Source organism: Nycticebus coucang, chromosome 2 (assembly GCF_027406575.1).
Source record: "Nycticebus coucang isolate mNycCou1 chromosome 2, mNycCou1.pri, whole genome shotgun sequence".
Taxonomy (NCBI): domain Eukaryota; kingdom Metazoa; phylum Chordata; class Mammalia; order Primates; family Lorisidae; genus Nycticebus; species Nycticebus coucang.
This window is the reverse complement of record NC_069781.1, coordinates 96,086,665-96,110,662: the sequence shown is the minus strand read 5'-3', so window position 1 is coordinate 96,110,662 and position 23,998 is coordinate 96,086,665. Positions and strand designations below refer to the sequence as shown.

The 23,998-nt window shown below is 42.3% G+C and overlaps 2 pseudogenes; both read left to right on the top strand.

Moving 5' to 3' along the window:
• The first annotated feature begins 2,697 nt into the window (after nucleotides 1-2,697).
• LOC128597773 (chromobox protein homolog 3-like) lies at nucleotides 2,698-3,357 on the top strand (annotated as a pseudogene).
• Nucleotides 3,358-3,783: 426 nt separating this feature from the next.
• Nucleotides 3,784-7,915, top strand: LOC128597757 (complex I intermediate-associated protein 30, mitochondrial-like; annotated as a pseudogene).
• Nucleotides 7,916-23,998: the final 16,083 nt, after the last annotated feature.

The following is a 23,998-nucleotide window of genomic DNA, read 5'->3' as shown; positions in this document are numbered from 1 at the left end:
GTCAGTATAGTCTCATGGTGTATTTTATTTTCAAAAAAGTGAAAAGGTATTAAAATATACTGGACTTTCCCTAAAAACACCTACTATAAATAACAAATCCTATAGCAATTAACGTCCCTAATGCCCAGATTATGGTATCTAAATATGATTTTCCACTAAAAGGACTAAGGGCTCATGACAGTAATGATTGATTCCAGGTCTAGGACAGTAAATTTTCTACATGTGCCTAGAGTATCTTATACTAGAAAGGAAAAAAGCTATCAAAGACTACGAGCGTTGTAACAAAAGTACTCAGGAACAAACCTGTAGAGAATCATTCTAGCCAAAGATAGAACAATCTGAGTTTCAATAAACAGTGGATTGAAATATATCACATATTTCAAATCTATGAGTTTATATTAATAATTAATAAAAATAACTCACTGGTTCCTTTTGAAGAATGCTAGGGAGCTAATTGGGGAACTAATTTGCTAGGGACCATATTAGGGAACTAATTTGTTAGTCTGATAGAAAAATAAAAGGGAAAAAAAATCAAGCATTTATCTGTCTTTCTATATCAACTATATATCAGGGTAACCAAATAGTTAATGAGTGATTTTTATTTTCTTTTCTTTACTTTTCTTTTTTTTTTGAGATAGTCTCAAGATGTTGCTCTGGGTAGTGCTGTGGTGTCATTATAGCTCATTGTAACCTCAATCTCTTGGGCTCAAGTGGTTCTCCTGCCTCAACCTCCTCAGTAGCTGGGACTACAGATGCCCACCATGACAACCTGCTAGTTTTCCTGTTTTTTAGTAGACATGAGTCTTGCTCTTGCTCAGGCTGGTCTTGAACTTCTGAGCTCAAGCAATCCACCTGCCCTGGCCTCCCAGAGTGCTAGGACTATAGGCATGAGCCACCATGCCCAGCCTAATAGCATGTGGTTTTGTTTTTTAAAAGAATGTCTTTTAAAGAAAGATTTAAGGCTCAGCACCTATAGCTCAAGTGGCTAGGGCACCAGCCACACACACCAGAGCTGGCAGATTCGAACCCAGCCCAGACCTGCCAAACAGCAATGACAACTACAACCAAAAAATAGCCAGGCGTTGTAGTGAGCGCCTGTAGTCCCAGCTATTTGGGAGGCTAAGGCAAGAGAATCGCTTAAGCCCAAGAGTTGGAGGTTGCTGTGAGCTGTGACACCATAGCACTCTACCCAGGGCGACAGCTTGAGACTTTGTCTCAAAAAAAAAAAAAAAAAAAAGGAAGATAGATTTACAGATGAAGTGATATCTGGGGTTTGCCTTTTGGGAGGGGTAATAAGAGACAGAAGAGGTGAAACAAAGTTGTTTTGAGTTTATAATTGTGAAAGTGCATGATGAATTCATGGGGCTTTATTATACAAATCTCTCTGCTTTTGTTTGTGTTTGAAATTTTCCATAATAAAAAGTTTTGTAAAAGCTACTTTAGCTGTTTTGTGGAGAATGGATTGGAGAAGGACATAAAGAGATTGAGAGGGCTCGGTGCCTATAGCACAGTGGTTATGGCACCAGCCACATACACTGAGGATAGCAAGTTGAAACCTGGCCTGGGCCAGCTAAACAACTGCAACAAAAAAATTGCCAGGCATTGTGGCAGGCGTCTGTAGTCCCTGCTACTTGGGAGGCTGAGGCAAGAGAATTGCTTAAGCCTAAGAGTTTGAGGTTGCTGTGAGCTGTGACGCCACAGCACTCTACTGAGGGCACCACAGTGAAATGCCGTCTCAAAAAAAATAACAGAGAGATTGAGAGATTTAAGATTGAAGAGATTATTATGACATTCCAGGTAAGAGGAAATTCATGGTGGCTTGGAATTTTCATAGAGCTGAGGAAAGATACTGAGCCTCAGTGGAAATCAGGATGAGTTTTTAAAGACTCAAACTCATCATGGTGAAATTTTATTAACACCAACGAAAAAGAGAGGAAAACATTTTGCCTATGAAGGAGCAAGAATAAAATTGAAGCCAGACTTCTCATTAGTAATTTAGATGCTAGAATATAGTAGAATTCTCGGGGAACATTTAAAATCTAGAATTAGGGAGACGCCACAGACTTGCAACCTGGAGCAGCTCAGAGTCAGTGAATAATAGCTCTTCAAGTCTGCAATAAAAAATGGCCTCCTGTAATAAAGAGCAGCCCCCTAAAAGACTCAGGTTTGTCTTAGCCTGTTTCAGCCTTGGTCCCACTCATGTTCCCCCGCCCCCCCCCCAATTAATTTCAAAGGCAGGTTTCAGAATAGAACAAGAAAGTTCCCTGAGTTCCTGAGAACTCCAAGCAACAGGTAAAACAATGGGAAAAACTTACCCCATAGAACAGGTAAGTTCTCCCAGTTCCTCCAACCCCCTAGCAATAGCTAAACAATAGTGAAAAAATTAACCTACACAAAGTTCCCAAGGTACTGCATCCCCCTAGTTGCCCCCATGCCAACTCTCCATGCCAACCACCATGTAGTACACCACTAGTTCGCCACGCTGTAGCCCCCTGACTGTAACCCCGCCCCAGCTAACTGCCATGTTTTTGCTTTTGTTTCTGCTTGCTTGCATGGCATCAAAAATGGTATAAAAGTCAACCTGCCCCTCACTTCAGAGTCGTTTGCCCGTTGGGCAGAGGTCCCCTGTGCAGGTGTAATAAATGACCATCTAATTTATACCTGAAGTGGGGTCAGAGTCTTTCTTTCAGGTGGCAAATGTTTACAACACTCAATAAAACAACATTGCAAAAAATGGGAAAGAAGCAAATGGAAAGAGTAAAAAGGTTGAAGAGGCAGAGCCTGAAGAATTTGTGGTAGAAAAAGTTCTGGATGGAGGAGTAGTAAATGGGAAGGTGGAATATTTCCTGAAGTAGAAAGGATTTACAGATGCTGACAATATTTGGAAACCTGAAGAAAATTTAGATTGTCCACAGTTAATTGAAGCATTTCTTTTTTTTTTTTTTTTTTTTTTTAGAGACAGAGTCTCACTTTATGGCCCTTGGTAGAGTGCCGTGGCCTCACACAGCTCACAGCAACCTCCAACTCCTGGGCTTAAGCGATTCTCTTGCCTCAGCCTCCCGAGTAGCTGGGACTACAGGCGCCCGCCACAACGCCCGGCTATTTTTTGGTTGCAGTTTGGCCGGGGCCGGGTTTGAACCCACCACCCTCGGTATAGGGGGCCGGCGTCCTACCGACTGAGCCACAGGCGCCGCCCAATTGAAGCATTTCTTAATTCTCAAAAAGCTGGTAAAGAAAAAGATGGTACAAAAAGAAAATCTTTATCTGACAGTGAATCAGATGATAGCAAATCAAAGAAAAGAGACACTAGTGACAAACCAAGATGTTTTGCCAGAGGTCTTGATCCCGAAAGAATAATTGGCCCCGACAGCAGTGGAGAGTTAATGTTTCTTATGAAATGGAAAGATTCAGATGAGGCAGATTTGGTGTAGGCAAAAGAGGCAACTATGAAGTGTCCTCAAATTGTGATTGCTTTTTTGCATTTTTTTTTTTTTTTTTTGGCCGGAGCTGGGTTTGAACCTGCCACCTCTGGTACATGGGGTCAGTGCCCTAATCCTTGAGTCACAGATGCTGCCCCAATTGTGATTGCTTTTTATGAAGAGGGACTAACTTGGCATTCTTGTCCAGAAGATGAAGCTCAATAATTGTTTACATTGCTTTTTATATATATTTGTATGTGTGTGTGTATATATTTGTGTGTGTGTGTATAATCTAGGTCTTGGTTTTTGATTGACGAGTGTGAAGAAATAACTACATTCTCCGCCATCTCCAAAAAAGGGGATGATGACCAAAGAGAGTGAGGATAAGCAGAGAAGGAATAGAAATGGGAACACTAAGAATGACACAGGTCTCCAACTAGGGTGTATAAGCTGTAGCAATCCAAAAACATCTAAACCTCTAAGAGACCCTCACATTTCACATGCATGACCCCAGTAGTGATCATAGGTAAATAAAAATAGAAGAGAATGTTAGGGCATAAAGGGACTTTTGAGCTCATCTAGTCAAACCCACTCATTGTAATTGTAAAGAAAAAGGCCCAGAGAGGGGAAGTGACTTGGCCCAATCACACTTAAAGGAGTTGGGGTACAAACCCAGAGGGTCTCACTATAAACTGCAGTTTATAAAAGCTCCAGGTCAGGTAAAGGGAATAAATGAATCCAAGGAGTGGGAGGGGCCCAAGCTATTCCCACTGGATTCTTCCTTCAGCCCGAAGTGAGCAACAAGAAAATGGCAGGTATATTATCTTGTATGTGGGAGACAACAGCTGGGCCAATTCCAAAATATTGAAGCAAGATAGATGTAAAATGTCATTAAAAAAAGAATGTTCCAATGGTCTTTTCTACATACTTTACTTATTTTAAAAGAAAATCCATCTAAACAAAGCTGAATTTTTGATTAAAAAAAGAAAGAAAAAAAGAAATAACTACATTCTAGTAAATCAAGTTTGATATGTTCATTTTTGAAAGTAGTACTGGGAGAGTCATTGGGGGGCTTGCATCAATAGCACTGGTTACTTTCAACAAATGAATAAAAGCTTTCTCTAGTTGCTTCCTTTATCAGAAAAGAACATTTGATACAATGGTATATTATTTCCTCTGCATTAGGGAACAGCTTTTCTAAATGCTAAGGGAAATTTCCATAGCCATTATTCAATAAGAACTTGTGTTTAACTCTTTGCCTAAGGATCATTCTGGGGTTTTTAAAAAATTTGTTTATAGGGCGCCGGTCCCATATGCCAGAGGTGCCGGGTTCAAACCCAGCCCCGGCCAAAAAAAAACACACACACAAAAAAAAAATTTGTTTATGTATGTGTATATGTAACATACATATGTAAATGATTTTCTTTGTTTTTAAACATTCACCAAAAACAAATATCATGGGTAAGCCCAGGTGTCTGCAATACCATCATTCAGAGCAATGTAAGAATAGAAAATTTTCCTGAAGCCACAATGTTTCAAATTAGTTGATTCTTAATTCCACAATTTAAATGGATAACTTAAAGGCAGCCACATCAGAATCCATATGTACAGTCATATAAATGCAAAGTTGTGTTTACAGGCTCGGCGCCTGTGGCTCAAGCGGCTAAGGCGCCAGCCACATACACCTGAGCTAGCGGGTTCGAATCCAGCCCAAGCCGCCAAACAACAATGATGGCTGGAACCAAAAAATAGCCAGGCATTGTGGCGGGTGCCTGTAGTCCCAGCTACTTGGGAGGCGGAGACAGGAGACTCGCTTGAGCCCAGGAGTTTGAGGTTGCTGTGAGCTATGATGCTACCGCACTCTACCCAGGGCAATAGCTTGAGGCTCTGTCTCAAAAAAAAAAAAAAAAAAAAGTTGTGTTTACAAAATTTCTAAAAGGAAAAGCTTTATCATTACCAATAACTTCCCCACACACATGAGAAAACTAGACAAATCCTGGTGTGTTCTAATGAGGTAAACAAATAAAACTTAAATGATTGTTAAAGATTCCTCTAGTAAGCCATTCCTAGGCTTGGCTTATAGAAACCTAATCAGAGAGCGGCGCCCATAGCTCAGTGGGTAGGGTGCCGCCCGCATACACTGAAGCTGGCGGGTCCGAACCCAGTGGGACCAGCTAAAACAACAATGACAAATACAACAACCAACAACAATAGCTGGGTGCTGTGGCAGGTGCCTGTAGTCCCAGGTATGTGGGAAGCTGAGGCAAGAGAATCGCTTAAGCCTGAAAGTTTGAGGTTGCTGTGAGCTGTGATGGTACTGCACTCTACCCAGGGCAACAGCTTGAGACTCTGTCTCAAAAACAAAAAGAAAAAAGAAAAAAAGAAACCTAATCAGATGGTTAAGTAGTGTTGGCAGTTTCAGACCTATTGACATAAATATGTGAACAAACTTTATAATCTAAACTATTGACCTGCATATTTTTTCTTTACCCCAACTCATTCATTACATGTAGACTCAGTATTTGGGTTACTAACTGAACAAAAGCCATAAAAAAAAGAACTTCACAATTATCAGAATGTTATCCAACTGTATATTGTTTACTTTATTGTAAATAATAGTGAACAGTGGTCAATAAATAGTTTTATATTCCTTAAAAAAATAAAATCTAGAATTATATAAATTTCCAACAAAATTAACATTCACTATAAGGGGAAAATAAAAACTATTTTCACATATTCAAAAAGTTAGAAAGCTAATATCAGATTATTTCAGAATAAATTTACTCAGAAATGTAGCTTAAATGAAAATAGAGACGAGGTCAGGTTCAGTGGCTCACAACTATAATTCCAGTACTTTAGGAGGCCAAGGCAGGAGGATTGCCTAAGCCCAAAAATTTGAGACCAGCCTGGGCAACATAACAAGACTCCATCTCTATAAAATAATAAGAAAAATTACCCAGGTGTGGTGGAATACACCTTAGTCCCAGCTACTTGGAAGGCTGGGCCAGGTGGATCATTTAAGCCCAGGAGTTTAAGGCTACACTGAGCTATTTAGGCTGGGCAACAAAGCCAGACCTGTCTCAAAAAAAAAAAAAAAAGTCTTTTTGCTGAAAACTCAGACTTGCAGGGGAAAAAACAGAGATAGATATTGTAAAAATGGTTGGTCTTCATAGTGAAATGATAGACAAATTATTAACTCATAGTTTTTCAATAAGGACTAAAATCAATCTCTCTCTGCTTTTCCTTTTGGGTCTTACAAACTTACTAGCAGCTGCTCCCATGGAGTTCTCTTTTTCACAAACCACTGTATAGCCCAGCAGACAAAAAGGAAATTTAAATTGTCCTTATAATTGCTAGACCTGTTGACTAAATCTGCCTTTTAAAATGTGTTCCTTGACAGACTGCGGGAAGGTAGAATTGGGCTATTGGCTGAAGATTTTTTTCCCTGGTGATTCAGGGAGAAATTTACATTTCAACTTTTTTTTTTTAAACCATAGCTTTTGTTCACAAATTGCTGACTAGCACTTATATTCTGAGAAAATGCCCAAAGCCAAGTATTGGCTTGCATCCTTTTTTGGGTATTCACTTTGCAGACTATTGTTCCAATATTCCTCAGAAACCAGTGGTGGCTCTTGGCAAAGCCTCCTCCCAGAGGAAGACTCAAGGTGGGTTACAGGAACATCACCAGCAAGAAGTTGCCTTGGATACAACTTCTCCTGATGAGAAGCCAGAAGTTAGTTTTGATAAAGCAATTAGAGATGAAATAAAGGACCATTTTAGGCTTTTGAAGGATGAACTTGTGAATCATTGGATAGGGCCAGAAGGCCACCCTCTGCACAAGGTCTTGTTGGAACAAGCCAAGGTCATCTGGCAGTTCCGTGGGAAAGAAGATTTAGATAAGTGGATAGTGACTTCTGATAAGACAATTGGAGGCAGAAGTGAAGTATTCTTAAAAATGGGCAAGAATAACCAAAGTGCACTGCTCTATGGAACTCTGAGTTCTGAGGGACCTTATGATGGAGATAGTAGGCAAAGTGGATACTGTGCAATGATATCCAGGATACCAAGGGGCTCTTTTGAGAGGAGGAAGTCTTATGATTGGTCCCAGTTTAACACTCTGTATCTCCGGGTCCATGGGGATGGTCAACCATGGATGGTGAATATCAAGGAAGACTCAGATTTTATCCAGAGGAAGAATCAAATGTATAGTTACTTCATGTTCACCCGTGGGGGGCCATACTGGCAGAAGGTCAAGATTCCTTTTTCCAAATTTTTCTTCTCAAATCAAGGAAGAATCCGGGATGTTCAGTCTCAGCTTCTGCTCGACAAGGATTTACCTTGGCTGATAAAGTGGATGGTCCATTCTTCCTGGAAATTGATTTTATTGGCGTGTTTACTGATCCAGCCCATACAGAAGAGTTTGCCTATGAAAATTCTCCAGAGATTAGCCCAAGACTTTTCAATTAAATAACATGTAGTAGTTTTATATTACTAAACTAACAGTAATAGCATCTTCAGAGATACAGACAAAATAAAATATTTCTTTAATGGCAAAAAAAAATAATAATAATAAAATAAAATGTGTTCCTTGGTGGCGGGACCTGTGGCTCAGTGAGTAGAGTGCCAGCCCCATATACTGAGAGTGGCTGGTTCAAACCTGGCCCCAGCCAAACTGCAACAGCAACAAAAAAAAGTAGCCGGGCGTTGTGGTGAGCACCTGTAGTCCCAGCTACTCAGGAGGCTGAGGCAAGAGAATTGCCTAAGCCCAAGAGCTGGAGGTTGCTGTGAGCTGTGACATCACAGCACTCCACCAAGGGCGACAGAGTGAGACTCTGTCTCAAATAAATAAATAAATAAATAAAATTTGTTCCTATAGCCTCGAGTGGTTCCTGAAAAACTCTGGGACAGAGAAGGAAGTGAGAACATCAGGTCTCAGAATCATAAAAGCACATAAAAATCTGCCTTCAGGCTTGCCAGAGGAATAACAATACAACATTCACATTCACAATACCTTATGAATTTGGTTGCAATTACCTTTTTCTCTTCATCCCTCTTAAATTCACCTAGCTACTTGATGCCTTGTTGGCATACTTCCTTTCTTTCTTTGGGATGCCAGGCCATCTCCCTGCTCTCTTTTCTCTTCCCCTACTTTATTCCTCTCTCCTTCTAAAAGATAAAATAAACTTATACTTTTATATCCTAATCTTGGTCTAGAGAAATTCTTTTCTCATCCCACGTGCAGCACCAACAGAGCTTTCCACCCTAACAGATGTGTAAAACAACAATAAGTAAAAAACCATTACAGTAATGTTAACAAAGAGGGTCTGGCTGCCTGTCACTGTGGTCCAATATCCAGAGACAGAGATTGGTCCACTGAACATTATTTGCCAGAAGGCCAGCAATTCTGGAAAATAGTGAGAGTATCCTCTCCAACCTTGTTCTAGTCTTCCAAAACCACAAAACCACAGTTTTATACTTGAAAGTTCAAGACAAAAACCACGTTAACCCCTATCTTAAACAACAACAATTGGCATAAACCATGAACCAAAATACACAATAATCAGCATAAACCATGACCTGAAACAACATCCCAATTCAAAAGTTAATCTCCTAAATCAACTGCCATAAACTACTCAAGACATATATACACTTTTAGATTAAAGCTAAATTTACAAAATAACAAGAATGGTAGACATGAGGTGAAGGTGACATAGGACCTGAACCGACTAGATCAGTTGTGTCATCTCAACCCCAGACGGAATGACTCCATCTTAATTTTCACTACATGTGCTTCAGTATTAAAAAATATAAAGTTGCTCATTTATATTGTTGTTGATTTTAATTACAATCTGGAGCAAAAATTCCTGTGGAAATTCAATAGAGGTGGGAAAGGCAAGATAAAGCTTGCTAACACTATTGTTAAAAGGGAAATGTAGATAGGGTGGCGCCTGTGGCTCAAGGAGTTGGGCGCCAGCCCCATATGCCAGAGGTGGTGGGTTCAAACCCGCCCCGGCCAAAAACTACAAAAAAAAAAAAAAAAAGAAAGGGTAATGTAGGTAATTATTAACCTTATATTTCATTTAAGTATGTATATTAAAGATTTGAAAGTAGTATAGGAATAGAAACAGAATGTGCTACCTTCAAGTCACTAAAATAAAAAAATTTTGAAGAAAATACAACAACCCAGTAGGAGAAAAAAGAGAGAAACAATAAGCATTGGGTGGCGTCTGTGGCTCAAAGGAGTAGGGCGCCGGCCCCATATACCAGAGGTAGCGGGTTCAAACCCAGCCCCAGCCAAAAAGTGCAAAAAAAAAAAAAAAAAAAAGCATTAAAAAAAATAAATAATGCACATGCTATGACAAGGAAAAGTCCCCAAATCAATTAGTAATAACAGTAACATGATGAATTTTAATAAAATTCAAAGACACTCTGGGGGGCCAAGGTGGGTGGATTGCTTGAGCTCAGGAGTTTGAGATAAGCCTGAGCAAGAAGGAGACCCTATCTCTACTAAAATAGAAAAAATAGCCAGATGTTATGGTGGGCACTTATAGTCCCAGCTACCATGGTGACTCAGCTCTTGGGAATCTGTAAATTTAACTTCCTGGAACTTGGAAATTTCTAAGTTCAGTGAAATCCTGTAGTTCTGTAGGGGCTGGAATAGCATCTCCTGCTTGATTCAAACTGGTCAATGAGAAGAGTAGCTGTGAGGTGGAACTTTTTGACTCTCAATAAAAAGGGAAAGACCAAGCCAGTCGGAGAGCATGGCCATTTGGAATTCTATGCCGTAAGCTCCTGGCTGGTGAATAAAGCCCTTCCTCTTATAAACATGGAATTTCGGTGCTCCTTTTCTCCACTGGGCTTCATCTTCCTGCAACACAACAATGACAACTACAACCAAAAAAATAGCTGGATGTTTTGGTGGGCACCAGTAGTCCCAGCTACTTGGGAGGCTGAAGCAAGAGAATTGCTTAAGCCCAGGAGTTGGAGGTGCACTCTACCCAAGGCGCCAGCTTGAGGCTCTGTCTCAAAAATAAAACAGAAACAAGATCCCAGAAAGGACATGGATCTTCATTTTGAAAAGTCCTACTGGCTAGGCGCCTGTGGCTCAAGTGGCTAAGGTACCAGCCACATACACCTGAGCTAGCAGGTTCAAATCCAGCCCAGACCCGCCAAAACAACAATGATGGCTGCAACCAAAAAATAGGCAGGTGCTGTGGGGGGCACCTGTGGTCTACTTGGGAAGCGGAGGCAGGAGAATCACCTGAGCCCAGGAGTTGGAGGTTGCTGTGAGCTGTGATGCCATACCACTCTACCCAGGGCAACAGCTTGAGGCTCTGTCTCAAAAAGAAAAAGAAAAAAGTCCTACCAAGTAACGTGCAAGATCAATGAAAAAAGACATAGACCTCAGCCAGAGAGTTGGCTCCCGTTGTTCCTGGAATTTCTTTCTTCAATAGGTCCTTGGTCTCAGGGATTTGAAGAATGAACCCATGGACCACAGATCAGTGGTAAGATAGGCTCTTATTAGACAGAAAGGAATACAGGAGTAAAAAAAGCACCAGAGCTTCTGGCAAAGGGGAAGACCCACAGCTCACAGCAACCTCAAGTCTTGGACTTAAGCGATTCTCTTGCTTTAGCCTCCTAAGCAGCTGGGACTACCGGCACCCGCCACAATACCTGGCTATTTTTTGAGATGGGAGTTGGGGGTGAGGGTGTCTTGCTCTTGCTCCAGCTGTTCACGAACCTGAAGACTTACCTGGCTGGGTCTTTTGTCTAGGGGTATACATTTTATGGAGAATTACATTTTGGCCAGGACTTGGTAGGTGGAAAAACATCTTTTCAAAGTTAATGAGTATATTAACAAATGAATGAATGCAGTCCCTCCCCTAGGGCAAGGTTATTAGATCCTTGCAGTTTTTGTCTCAGGGAAGAGATTAGGGTGTGTGCTCCCTACTCAAGATAGAACCACCCCAAAACATTTCAGGCTGCTTTGCTCAAGACCTTGCTAGAGCCCAGAGGGTGTGGCAGCCCAGAGGGTGTGGGAGATGGGGGTCTGATTTCTGAGCTCACCCAGGCCTAGAGAAGGGGGGGGGGAAGGGGTGCCCTGTCCAGCCCCGAGTGAGGGAATCCTGTATCAACACCTGTAATCCTAGTATTTTGAGAAGCCAAGGAGAGAGTATCACCCTAAGGGAAGCCAGCCTAAGCAACATAGCCAGACCTCATCTCTAAAAAAATAAAATTAACTAAGTGTGGTGGTGCATGTTATAGTCCCAGCTACTTGGGATTGCTTGAGCTCAGGAGTTTGAGGCTCCAGTGAGCTATGATGAGGCCACTGCACTCTATTCAGGGCAATAAAGTGAGATCCGATTTAAACAAGAGAACATAGGCCTAGAAACATCTCTGTGAAATTTCAGAACACTAACATGAAGAAATTTTCCAGAGGAGAGAAAAGTTTGTACCAACCAAACTTTCATTTATCAGCCACCCAGAATACTTAATTGCAAGTTACTTGAGGATATACTCCAGCCAGATGAGGGTGTGATAAAGCAAAGAGTAGTAAAAAACAAATATTAAACGGAAAATTCCTTTTTTTTTTTTTTTTTTAGAGACAGAGTTTTACTTTGTTGCTCTAGGTAGAGTGCCGTGGTGTCACAGCTCATAGCAACCTCCAGCTCTTGGACTTAGGCAATTTTCTTGCCTTAGCTTCCCAAGTAGCTGGGACTACAGGTGCCCACCACCTGGCTATTTTTTTTTTGCAGTTGTCATTGTTGTTTAGCTGGTCCAGGGTAGAGTGCTGTGGCATCACAACTCACAGCAACCTCCAACTCCTGGGCTTAAGCAATTTTTTTGCCTCAGCCTCCCCAGTAGCTGGGACTACAGGCACCCGCCACAATGCCCAGCTATTTTTTTGTTGCAGTTTGGCCGGGGCTGGGTTCAAACCCACCACCCTCAGTATATGGGGCCAGTGCCCTACTCACTGAGCCACAGGTGCCACCCTAAAAGGATAATTCTAAGATGAAAACCCTGCAGCAATCCTAGAAAGCAAACAGTCCAGAATAGAGCAAAAACCATTGTAGCCTCTGGAAGGGAGTCAGGGGGTTGCTAGGGACAGCTCTTATCAGCTAATGAAAGCCAATTGTTAATTTTCAGGAATGTTGCAAGTCAGTTGTTTAACATACTGTTACTAGGCAGAGACCAGCCTGAGCAAGAGGGAGACCCTATCTCAAAAACTAGCTGGGTGTTGTGGCAGGTCCCTGCTGGTAGTCCCAGCTGCTCAGGAAGCTAAGGCAAGAGAATCACTTAAGCCCAAGAGTTGGAGATTGCTGTCAGCTATAACACCACAGCACTCAACTAAAGGCAACAAAGTAAGACTCCATCTCAAAAAAAAAAAAAAAGAAAGAAAAAGAAGACTGTTATTAAAACCAATTTACATAAATTTACACAAAAATAAATTATATTAAGAACAAAGGTAGGGCGGCGTCTGTGGCTCAAGGAGTAGGGCTCCGGTCCCATATGCATATGCCGGAGGTGGCGGGTTCAAACCCAGCCCCGGCCAAAAACCACAAAAAAAAAAAAAAAAAAAGAACAAAGGTAAAGAACAGGCAAAACTCTTCAATTCCTAATTATTTTACTACTACTTAGGATCCTGAAGTTATTTACATCTATCTTATTTACATCTAACCTATCATTACATATTGTTTTAGTGAAACAAAATTTTCATTTTAGTGAAAACAATATGTAATGGTAGGCTGCCATGCATCCTTTCCCAACTCTGTGTTCAGTGCCATTACATTGTAGCTTGAAGTCGGCCATGATAGGACTATTTATACCATGGAAACTGGCAAACATCATAAATCAACTTTTTACTTATTGTTTTATTATCTAACTAGACTTTAGAAAGTGATACATAGAATGTTAATATAGACTAAAATATGTGTATCTGTTATATCTGTAGCTATTATAAACAGCACAAAAATTGTTAAATCATGTTTGAGTTGGGACCATAGGCTGGCAATAGATATAAGAATTTGGAAAAATCAGCATCCTCTGAGACTCAATTGGATATATGAAATTTATAATATAAAGTAATTTACATTTTATTGCAAAAGAACAGGCTCTATTTGAACCTGTATCCAGGAACATTTTCTTTTAAGTAGATCAAGTGATGGGACATAGAAATTATAGAAAAGTAAACATAATCCAGAACACTACTTGAACTTTTTTTTTTTTTTTTTCTTTTTGAAACAGAGCCTCAAGCTGTCACCCTGGGTAGAGTGCCGTGGCTCTCTAGCAGCTCACAGCAACCTCCACCTCCTGGGCTCAAGTGATTCTCCTGCCTCTGCTTCCCAAGTAGCTGGGACTACAGGTGCCTGCCACTGCACCTAGCTATTTTTTGGTTGCAGCCATCATTGTTGTTTGGTGGCCCAGGATGGATTCAAACCTGCCAGCTCAGGTATATGTGGCTGGCGCCTTAGCCGCTTAAGCCACAGGCGCCGAGCCACTACTTGAACTTTGTATAAATACTATTTAGATAAATACAACACCATATACGCTTTTATAGGTTTCAACATTTAGCTTCAATCCGTTCAAATTCAACTTCTACCTACTAAGATGAGCTAGCCAAACATGTATACAGCAAAATAGTAAGATGCACGCAAGCAGCCTGCAATCCTAATTTGAATTCAGCACTTTTGTGGAAGAACCCACCAAAATCTGGTGCCAGAATGGTAGTAGTTGTAGGGAAAACTGTTTCCTAACCTTTATCATAGACTCGCTTTCTGCTTAAGAGACCTAAAGTCAGAAGACTGGCATGTGAGTTGTGTACATGCACGTCAGAAAACTAGTCTCCAAGAGAAAATGTGTATGTGAGGTGTTGCAATACCAGGTCTAATGGTTGTGGTAAACATTTGCAGGATTTTAAAGGTCTCTTGACACTGGAGACGGAGATCTTGCTTAAGGTCTATGGTTTTGCAAAAACAAGTTGGAGACATTCTGACATTTTCCATGTTCCCCCTTTTCAGTGCTGATGTCTGATGAGTAAATTTTTTTTTTTTTGTAGAGACAGGGTCTCACTTTATGGCCCTTGGTAGAGTGCCGTGGCCTCACATAGCTCACAGCAACCTCCAACTCCTGGGCTTAAGCGATTCTTTTGCCTCAGCCTCCCGAGTAGCTGGGACTACAGGCGCCCGCCACAACGCCCGGCTATTTTTTGGTTGCTGTTTGGCCGGGGCCGGGTTTGAACCCGTCACCCTCGGTATATGGGGCAGGCGCCTTACCAACTGAGCCACAGGCGCCACCCCTGATGAGTAAATTTTAACTACTTTTTTCCTGCTTTATGATAATAAATACAGACCCAAGGTTTGCTCGATAGGACTCCCCTGAGAGCTCCTCAGTCCTCTTGCATAGACTCCATGTCAACCCTCTTCATTCCTCACACCAAAACCCCTTCAAGTAGTGGTTATTAATTGTGCAAAGTATATCTCGCACCTTACTTGAGCCTCACAGGACTACAGGCTTGATAAATCATCACCCCAGCTTTACTAATGAGAAACTAAGGCTAAAAGAAATAAGTCATTTGCTAAGAACACATTCCCTAATACCATGACCAAGCAGCCCAAAACTCTCCCTGTGACACTGGATCAGACTTGCCCTCTTCCAGATGACCATTCGCTCCAATATTAGCACTAGGTCACCAGTGAAAATCCTCTATAAGTATGGGGGCAAGACATGATTGCAAGAGGGACTTTACCTAACAATTGCAATCAGTGTAACCTGGCTTATTGTACCCTCAATGAATCCCCAACAATAAAAAAAAAAAAAAAAAAATCCTCTATAAGAAGTTGAAAATTGGGCAGTGCCTGTGGCTCAGTGAGTAGGGTGCCTGCCCCATATACCGAGGGTGGTGGGTTCAAACCCAGCCCCAGCCAAACTGCAACAAATAGCCAGGCCTTGTGGTAGGCACCTGTAGTCCCAGCTACTCGGGAGGCTGAGGCAGGAGAATCACCTAAGCCCAAGAGCTGGAGGTTGCTGTGAGCTGTGACCACCACAGCACTCTACCAAGGGTGACAAAGAGACTCTGTCTCTAAAAAAAAAAAAAAAAAAAGAAGTTGAAAATTGAATGTCTTTTTTTTTTTTTTTTTTTTTGTAGAGACAGAGTCTCACTGTACTGCCCTCGGGTAGAGTGCCGTGGCATCACACGGCTCACAGCAACCTCTAACTCTTGGGCTTATGCGATTCTCTTGCCTCAGCCTCCCGAGCAGCTGGGACTACAGGTGTCCGCCACAATGCCTGGCTACTTTTTTGTTAGTTTGGCCGGGGCTGGGTTTGAACCCACCACCCTCGGCATATGGGGCCGGCGCCCTACTTTGAATGTCTAATTATAGTACTATAACTCACACTAAGGTGTGATTTTTTTTTTTTTTTTTTTTTTTGCAGTTTTGGGCCTGGGCTGGGTTTGAACCCGCCACCTCTGGCATATGGGGCTGGCGCCCCACTCCGGAGCCACAGGCGCCACCCAGTAGATTAATTTTAAAGGCATTTTAATAAATTAACTTCTCAAATCTCTGGAATGATGAAGGTAAGGAAAAGATTATTTTTGTTTTGCTTTACTTTTGTTTTGTTTTGGCATAATTCATGATGATGTCCCCTGGAGGTAACTTCTTTGTTCATTTCTACTCCATCACAGAAAGATGGATCTTGTTCCCCCCTCTGAAAATTTGTGAACTCCAACTATAAAGCCCAAACAGAAAAACTTGATGGACTTCTTTTCCCCTTCCACCTTCAACCCTACTTCTCTTACCTCCATTCAGAGTTGAATGTTAAAAAATGTAAAAGGTTGGGCAGCGCCTGTGGCTCAGTGAGTAGGGTGCCAGCCCCATATACCGAGGGTAGCGGGTTCAAACCCATCCCCAGCCAAACTGCAACAAAAAAATAGCCGGACGTTGTGGTGGGCACCTGTAGTCCCAGCTACTCAGGAGGCTGAGGCAAGAGAATCGCCTAAGCCCAGGAGTTGGAGGTTGCTGTGAGCTGTGTGATGCCATGGCACTCTACCCAGGGCGATAAAGTGAGACTCTGTCTCTACGAAAAAAAAAAAAGTAAAAGCTCTTGAATAAATATTTTTATAACATTTAGTGATGTTCATAATGTAAACTTCCCAAGGACCGTCTGTCAGTCTGTATTTTCTGGAAATGTAACCTAACAAAAATATCTTAGGCCATGGGTTCTTTCCCATAAAAATGAAAAACCAACAGTTTACATAAATTTAGGCTTAGGGAAGTCTGTTTCATTTTATTAGCATCAATGTCCCATGAAATTGACAAAAAAAGCAAGGCCATCATGGAAAATAATATCAAATACCTCTTAAAGGTGATTTATATTGGATCCTAAATGCATTATGGATCTGTATGGATTTGTTGCCATGAATTGCAAAAGCTATAATGAATACCAATAGCATGAGCTTACAAATATATGAAGGGGGTTATAAAATATATTAAATTTATTTATAAGATAATGATCTACCTTACATTCCTAATTGTTAGAGACAGTCCCAAAACTTTGGTATCCTATTTTCACTCTAATATTTGAGAAATATGTAAGACTTAAAATAACCATCAAGTGACTTATGTAACCATCAAGAAATGGTTACATATAATTCACATTGGAAAACCGGGAGCTTTTCTTGTTTGTTTGTTTTTTTTTCACTTTATCGCCCTCAGTAAAGTGCTGTGGCTCACAGCAACCTCCAACTCCTGGGCTTAGGCGATTCTCTTGCCTCAGCCTCCCGAGTAGCTGGGACCACAGGTACCGGCCACAACGCCCAGCTATTTTTTTGTTGTTGCAGTTTGGCCGGGGCCGGGTCTGAACCTGCCACCCTCGGTATTTGGGGCCAGTGCCCTACCCGCTGAGCCACAGGCACCGCCCTGTTTGGGAGTTTCTTATAAAATAAACATATACCTATGATATAATCCTACCATTATACTCTGACGTATGTACCTGAGGGAAGTGCAAATGTATACCCACACAAACTTGTACAAAAATATTCCAAGTAGCTTTATTGACAACCAGCCAGAAATGGAAAATAATTCCAGTATCCATCAACAAGTAAATGGATAAATAAAATATATCTATACAATGGGATACTACATAACATCAAAAAGAAATGAAATACTGACATATGCCTGGATATACAATATGGTTAAACCTCAAAATCATGCTGAGTGAAAGAAGCCAAGGACAAAAGAATACATATCACAAGCATACCTCAGGTTCAATTCTGGATCACCACAATAAAGCGGATGTTCCAATAAAGTGAGTCACACTTATTTATTTTTTGTTTTCTAGTGCATATAAATGTTTAGACCACTCTGTAGCCTATTAAGTTTGCAATAGCACTATGTCTTTTAAAAAAGCACATATAGGCCAGGCACAGGCAGCTCACACCTGTAATCCTAGCACTCTGGGAGGTCAAGGCAGGGAGATCACTCGAGCTCAGGAGTTCAAGACCAGACTGAGCAAGAGCAAGACCCTGTCTCTACTAAAAACAGATCATTTATTTGACCTTCCTCTACTAGGAGAGCACTGCAGCCAGCACTCTCAAACAATGGGACCAGCCTTTGGTTACTTTTCCTCTTAAATCAAAATTGTTAGAAAAATATCCTACCAGTTGCAATTCTCCTCCAAACTCTTATACCAAAACTCTCACAGCCACTTTCTTTTTCTTATCAAAGAATAATATAAAGGGTTTGTCTGTTTGGTATTCCCAAGGCCAGTGCACGGGTTAAGGTTTCTGTTAGGTCTTGAAGGGATTTCTCCTATTCTTTCCCCCACATCAGGACTTCCCTCTCATCCACTTTTAAGGTTTCATATTAGTTTTTTGATGTTTCTCCAAATTGGGGAATCCAAATTCTACAATATCTAGACATTCCCAGAAATTCTCTTAAATGTTTTTTTGTAGTTGGGGTCACCAAGAAGCATTCTACTTGCAGCAGTTTTCATTGCCCTGGTCTTATAACAAATCTCAAGTAATTACCTCTGGCACATACAATTTGAGCTTTTTTTTCTTTTTTTAGATAGAGTCTCACTTTGTTGCCCTTGGTAGAGTGCTGTGTAGTCATACCTCACAGCAACTTCAAACTCTTGGGCTTAAGCAATCCTCTTGCCTTAGCCTCCCAAGTAGCTGGGACTACAGACACCCCCCACAACACCTGGCTATTTTTTTGAGACAGGGTCTCGCTCTTGCCCGGTCTGGTCTCGAACCTGTGAACTCAGGTCAATCCACCCGCCTTGGCCGCCCAAGTGCTGGGATTATAGGCGTGAGCCACCGCCCCCAACCTAGCAATTGAGTTTTTGGTCTTTTTTTTTTTTTTTTTTTTTTGAGATGGAATCTAACTATGTCACCCTCGGCTGGGACGGCAGACACCCCCACAACGCCCAGCTATTTTTTTTTTTTTTTTTTAGTTATAGTTGTCATTCTTGTTTAGTAGGCCCTGGCCAGCTTTGTTACCTGCCAGCCCTGGTGTATGTGGCCAGCTCCCTAACCACTGAGCAACACGGCGCCAAGCCTGCAATTGAGCTTTTATCTTAGAAACCTTAAGCCTTCCTTACTCAGGAACCCTATTGAGCTGTGCTGGTACTTATAATCGAGTCTTCCTTAGGGCTACAAATGAGTATCAACATACTGGATTAGTATTTGGAGGTTCTAGTCTTAATTCTGTGAGCAATTTCTGAAATACTCCCCAACACAAATGAGGGTGATCCCAGAATCCCTGAGGAAGGATGGTCCACATTAACTATCCAGCTCTTCCTGTTGTAGGATCCTCTCCTTCAGTGAATTGACTGTCTGGGTGTAAAGAAATTGAGAAGACATCCTTTAAATCTAGTACAGAAAAATAGTCTGAGGCTGGACACAGAGGCTCACGCCTATAATCCTAGCACTCTGGGAGGCCAAGTTGGGTGGATTGCCTGAGCTCACAAGTTCAAGACCAGCCAGAGCCAGAGCAAGACCCCATCTCTAAAAATAGCCAGGTGTGGTGGTGGCTGTAGTCTCGGCTACTCAGAATGCTGAGGCAAAAGAATTGCTTGAGCCCAAGAGTTTGAGGTTGCTGTGAGCTAAAACACCACAGCACTCAACCCCAGGGCAACTGAGTTAGAATCTGCCACCACCACCCCCCACCTCCCACCCAAAAAGAAAAGAAAGAAAAAAACAAGCTAATTGAAGGAGAATTTGAGTGATAATTGTTGATGTGGGAACACCAAGTGTAAAGGAATGTTACAAGGTTATGAACATCCTATTAACATTCCAGCCTTCAACGATTGTTGTATTATCAAGGCAATTCCCCACCACCCCTTTGGGGATAATGGATACACTATCCCCTTACAGGGGGAGGGAAAGCTGGTGTGAGGGTCACCTTTACCAGTAGAACCCTACAGTCTGTCCTGATTCCCACATGCCCAGACTCTAGGATCTACATTCTCTAGGCCTGTTGGTAGTTTCTGTTCTCCCTCAAAATCCTAAGAGTTACCCATCCACATAAATAGTGTGGGGTTATAATTGCAATTGGAGAACCAACTTGACCAAAAAGTCTCTTCCTAATAAATTGGTACTCCAGGAAAAGCAGAAATTGGTAACTAATATTCTTTCCCAGCTACATTATACCTTCTGGGAGGCACCCATCAATGCCCACCATACAGAAGGATAACAGGAATTAGCCAAAGGTTTTCATGACTGAGTAAGTGGCTCCCGTATGAATTAGAAAAATAATTTGCTTACCAATCATATCCAAGATTACACAGGGCTTTTCAAGTGTGATCTCTATGGTATGAGTGAGAGCCTATGTCAAACCCAGGCCCCTGCAGGCCTGGTCATCCATGACTGCCAGGGTCTGGGCTTCTCTTCAGCCCCTAGGGGCTGAGGGATTTTCCTGTGCCCAATGGGTTTGTTGTCCACATCTGGGACACAATTTTCTCAGCCCCACAGCCTTCGTGGTATGGTTCTAGGCCTCTTCTGTCTTGACTTGGCCCCTTGGGTCCTGACTTAGCATTCCTTTCAAAAGTTGCCAGGTGTCGGAAGCCATATAAGGTACAGCTCGGCCTTACTTCCTTTTTAAATAAAAAACAGTTTTACCTTTTCCCAGTAACTTTACCTGGCAACTAGCCAACCAATCACCTTATGCCCCATCTTACTTACTCTAGCCAATCCCCAGTTAACAACTCCTCTGAACCTCCCAACAAGACACACCCACCTTCCCCGTAATGCTTATAAGGTACAAGTTTTTTCAATAAAGTTGGAGACTTGATCAGAAAACTGTCTTGTCTCCCTTTCTCGCACCCCTTGTTTGTTTTTCTCCTTTAGGTGGTTCCTGCGCCCCCCATTGCTGTCCTGCCGGTAGGGACATCCTGGCGCCCAACGAGGGGTGATGGGGACCCCCTGGAGGAGAACGCTTGCCTACGGAAGCCCCAGCCGGCACCCTTCGGAGCTGCAGCAAGGACCCGCGTGCACTCCCCATTCAGATCGCCTCGGTTCACCCGCCGTGAGACGGATCAGAAGAGAAGGTAGGCAAATGATAACTTACAAGATTTCAAACATTTCACACCTTTGTCTTGGCTGTTATTATTGGCTCTCCCGGATCTAATTCACTTACGAAACTCACAGGGCCAAAGCGGGGAAGGACGAGAGGTACCCGTTTCGGCAGTGAGAACTCCAAAACACTTGGACTAGTTTTTCTGCCTAACACTCTCTAACAAACTCTGAGCTCGCTACGTCTTACACAGTCGTCCACCTCAAGGGCACTCCCAGGGACGCTGCCTCCCAAAGGCTAAGCCTGAGGGCGGTAGGCAGCTGTCCTGCCTGAGAGGGTCCAAGCAGGCGGATTATACCTGCCGACCTATGACACGCGAGCAGAGATCGTAAGGCACAGGGAGAGTGGTCACAGAGAAACTTAAGTTCCGTGTCGACTGGAGACTTGCGTGAACCGAGATCCTGAGAGCGCCATCCAGCCAACATAATGGGGAATTCGCTTAGTACACATGAAATGTTCCTTGATGGACTCAAAGGATCACTCAGAGTGCGAGGAGTAAGGGTTAAAAGAAAGGACCTTAAAGAATTTTTTAATTTTATTCATAACACCTGCCCCTGTTCCCTTTAGAGGGAACAATCAGCAAAAATGCTGGGAACGAGTAAGAGATGCCTTGCAGGACTTTTACCACACCTTTGGTCCTGACAAAGTCCCAGTTACAGCCTTTTCCTACTGGAATTTAATTCATGACATGTTAAAAGTTCATTCACTAGATCCTGACATTCGAGATGTCATCAAAGTAGGAGAAGAAGTCCTTAAAGAGGCTTCTCGCCCTCCTTCCACCTGCCCCTCTGTCACGGCAGAAATTCCTGACAACCCCCCAGTTTCCCCTAAAACCCCAAACAGCCCCAACAACGCTCTTAAAGCTCCAAATGTTACCAACCCTTTCCCTCAAAAACCTTCATCTCCCAAACTCTACCCATCGCTCATTTCTAATAATCAAATACATCATTTAAACCCTGAGGAAGAAAAATCCCTAGAAAATCAGGCTGTCCATTACCATGATAACCCCTGGGGCCTTACAGCCCCTGTCATCAATAAACCCCCCCCTATAACCCACACTCTTACAACCTCAACACCTCAGTTATTCCAAAACCTCCCTCTATACCCAATAATCTCCCACTTGACCCCATCCGACTAGCAAAAACAACACTCACTCAAGAAGTCTCCTCCCTCAAAGAAATATTACAAAGCAAGCGTGAGCACCTTCACCTTATTAAAGAAATTCAGGCCCTTGAAACTGAACTTTTTAAACTAAACCCCAACCTCACCGCCAATAATCCATCTCCCTCACCACCACAAAAGATAGGGAAAACAAAAAGGGCCAAAGGCAACCCCCCTGTTCTTACATTTCCAGTCACCGTAGCCAAAATTCTAACCCTGCCATAATATTCTTTACCTTATTAAACACTACCCTAGGTGGCATGGGGCCCCCAATTACCACAGAACAACTACTCCAAAAATTATATGGGGCACCTTGTGACTGTAAGGGAGGAACAACTACAATAATACCCACCTCCCATACTAGCCAAGTTGATTGCAGTGGCAAAACCGCCTATTTAACTTTCACGTCACAGGTAGGAGGAGGATATAAACAAAACTGGCAGTGTGTTAATGCACCCAAAATAATACTCCCAGTTCAAAACGAACCAGGACCTTGTCCCACGGAGTGCGAAATAACCAATCAAATGCACTCTATGTGCTACAATAGTGTCCAACAGTGCACCCACACAAACGGCAACACATATCTAACAGCCATTTTACAAAGAACTTATTCTGGCTCCTTTGGAGGTGAGCTTGATTCTACTCATAACCTGGGACACTCCAAATATGCCCAAGCCTCCTGCTTAGGCACTATTGGCAAAAATGTTTGCTGGCCACTAAAACCACCAATTCACACATCTGATGGCGGTGGACCATCAGATAGGGTAAGAGAAGATGCGGTCCAAAAACAAATTGAAAAAATAATTAAAGAAAAATATACTCCCCTACAATACCACCCCTTAGCTTTACCTAAATCTCGAGACATAGATCTCGACATCCAAACCTCTGATATTTTAGAAGCCACTTTCAAAGCTTTAAATAATTCCAACCCAACCCTCGTGGAAAACTGCTGGCTATGTCTAACTCTTGGCGCACCTATGCCCCTAGCCCTACTAACAAACACCTCCACTTCACATCTAAACAACTCACATCTAAACTGTAGCAACAGTCTACCTTTTAGAGTCCAACCTATAGAATTTACACAAACCCCTTGTATATACAAACCTCCCCAGAACAATAATTATGATGTAGACTTAGGAAGCATCACCTTCACAAACTGCTCCTCCATTTCTAACAACACCTCACACCGGTGCCCCCCTCCTGGACATGTTTTTGTATGCAGAGGAAATTTGGCCTACGCGGCCCTACCAGGTAACTGGACAGGCTATTGCGTAACCGCCCAACTACTCCCTGATATCTCTATTATACTAGGAGATCAACCTGTTCCTCTCCCCAGTCTTGATTATATAGCTGGACATCCATGCTCTAAAAGAGCTATTCAACTTATCCCACTAATAGCAGGACTAGGCATCACTACAGCAGTAGCCACAGGAGTTACCGGAACAGGAATATCTATACATTCCTACCACAAACTGTCTCAACTAATAGAGGATGTCTCAGCTCTTTCTGAAACAATTCACGATCTTCAAGATCAAATAGACTCCCTAGCAGTAGTCCTACAAAACCGTAGAGGCTTAGATCTCCTCACGGCAGAGCAGGGAGGTATCTGTTTGGCTTTACAGGAAAAATGCTGTTTCTACGCCAACAAGTCAGGCATTGTTCAAGACAAGATAAAAACCCTGCAAGACCAGCTCGAAGAAAGAAGAAAGGAACTTCGTGATAACCCCCTTTGGTCAGGACTCAATGGACTTCTTCCTTATCTCCTCCCACTCCTAGGCCCCCTATTAGGTTTTCTATTAGTCCTTTTCTTCGGCCCCTGGCTATTCAAAAAGGTCACTACTTTCA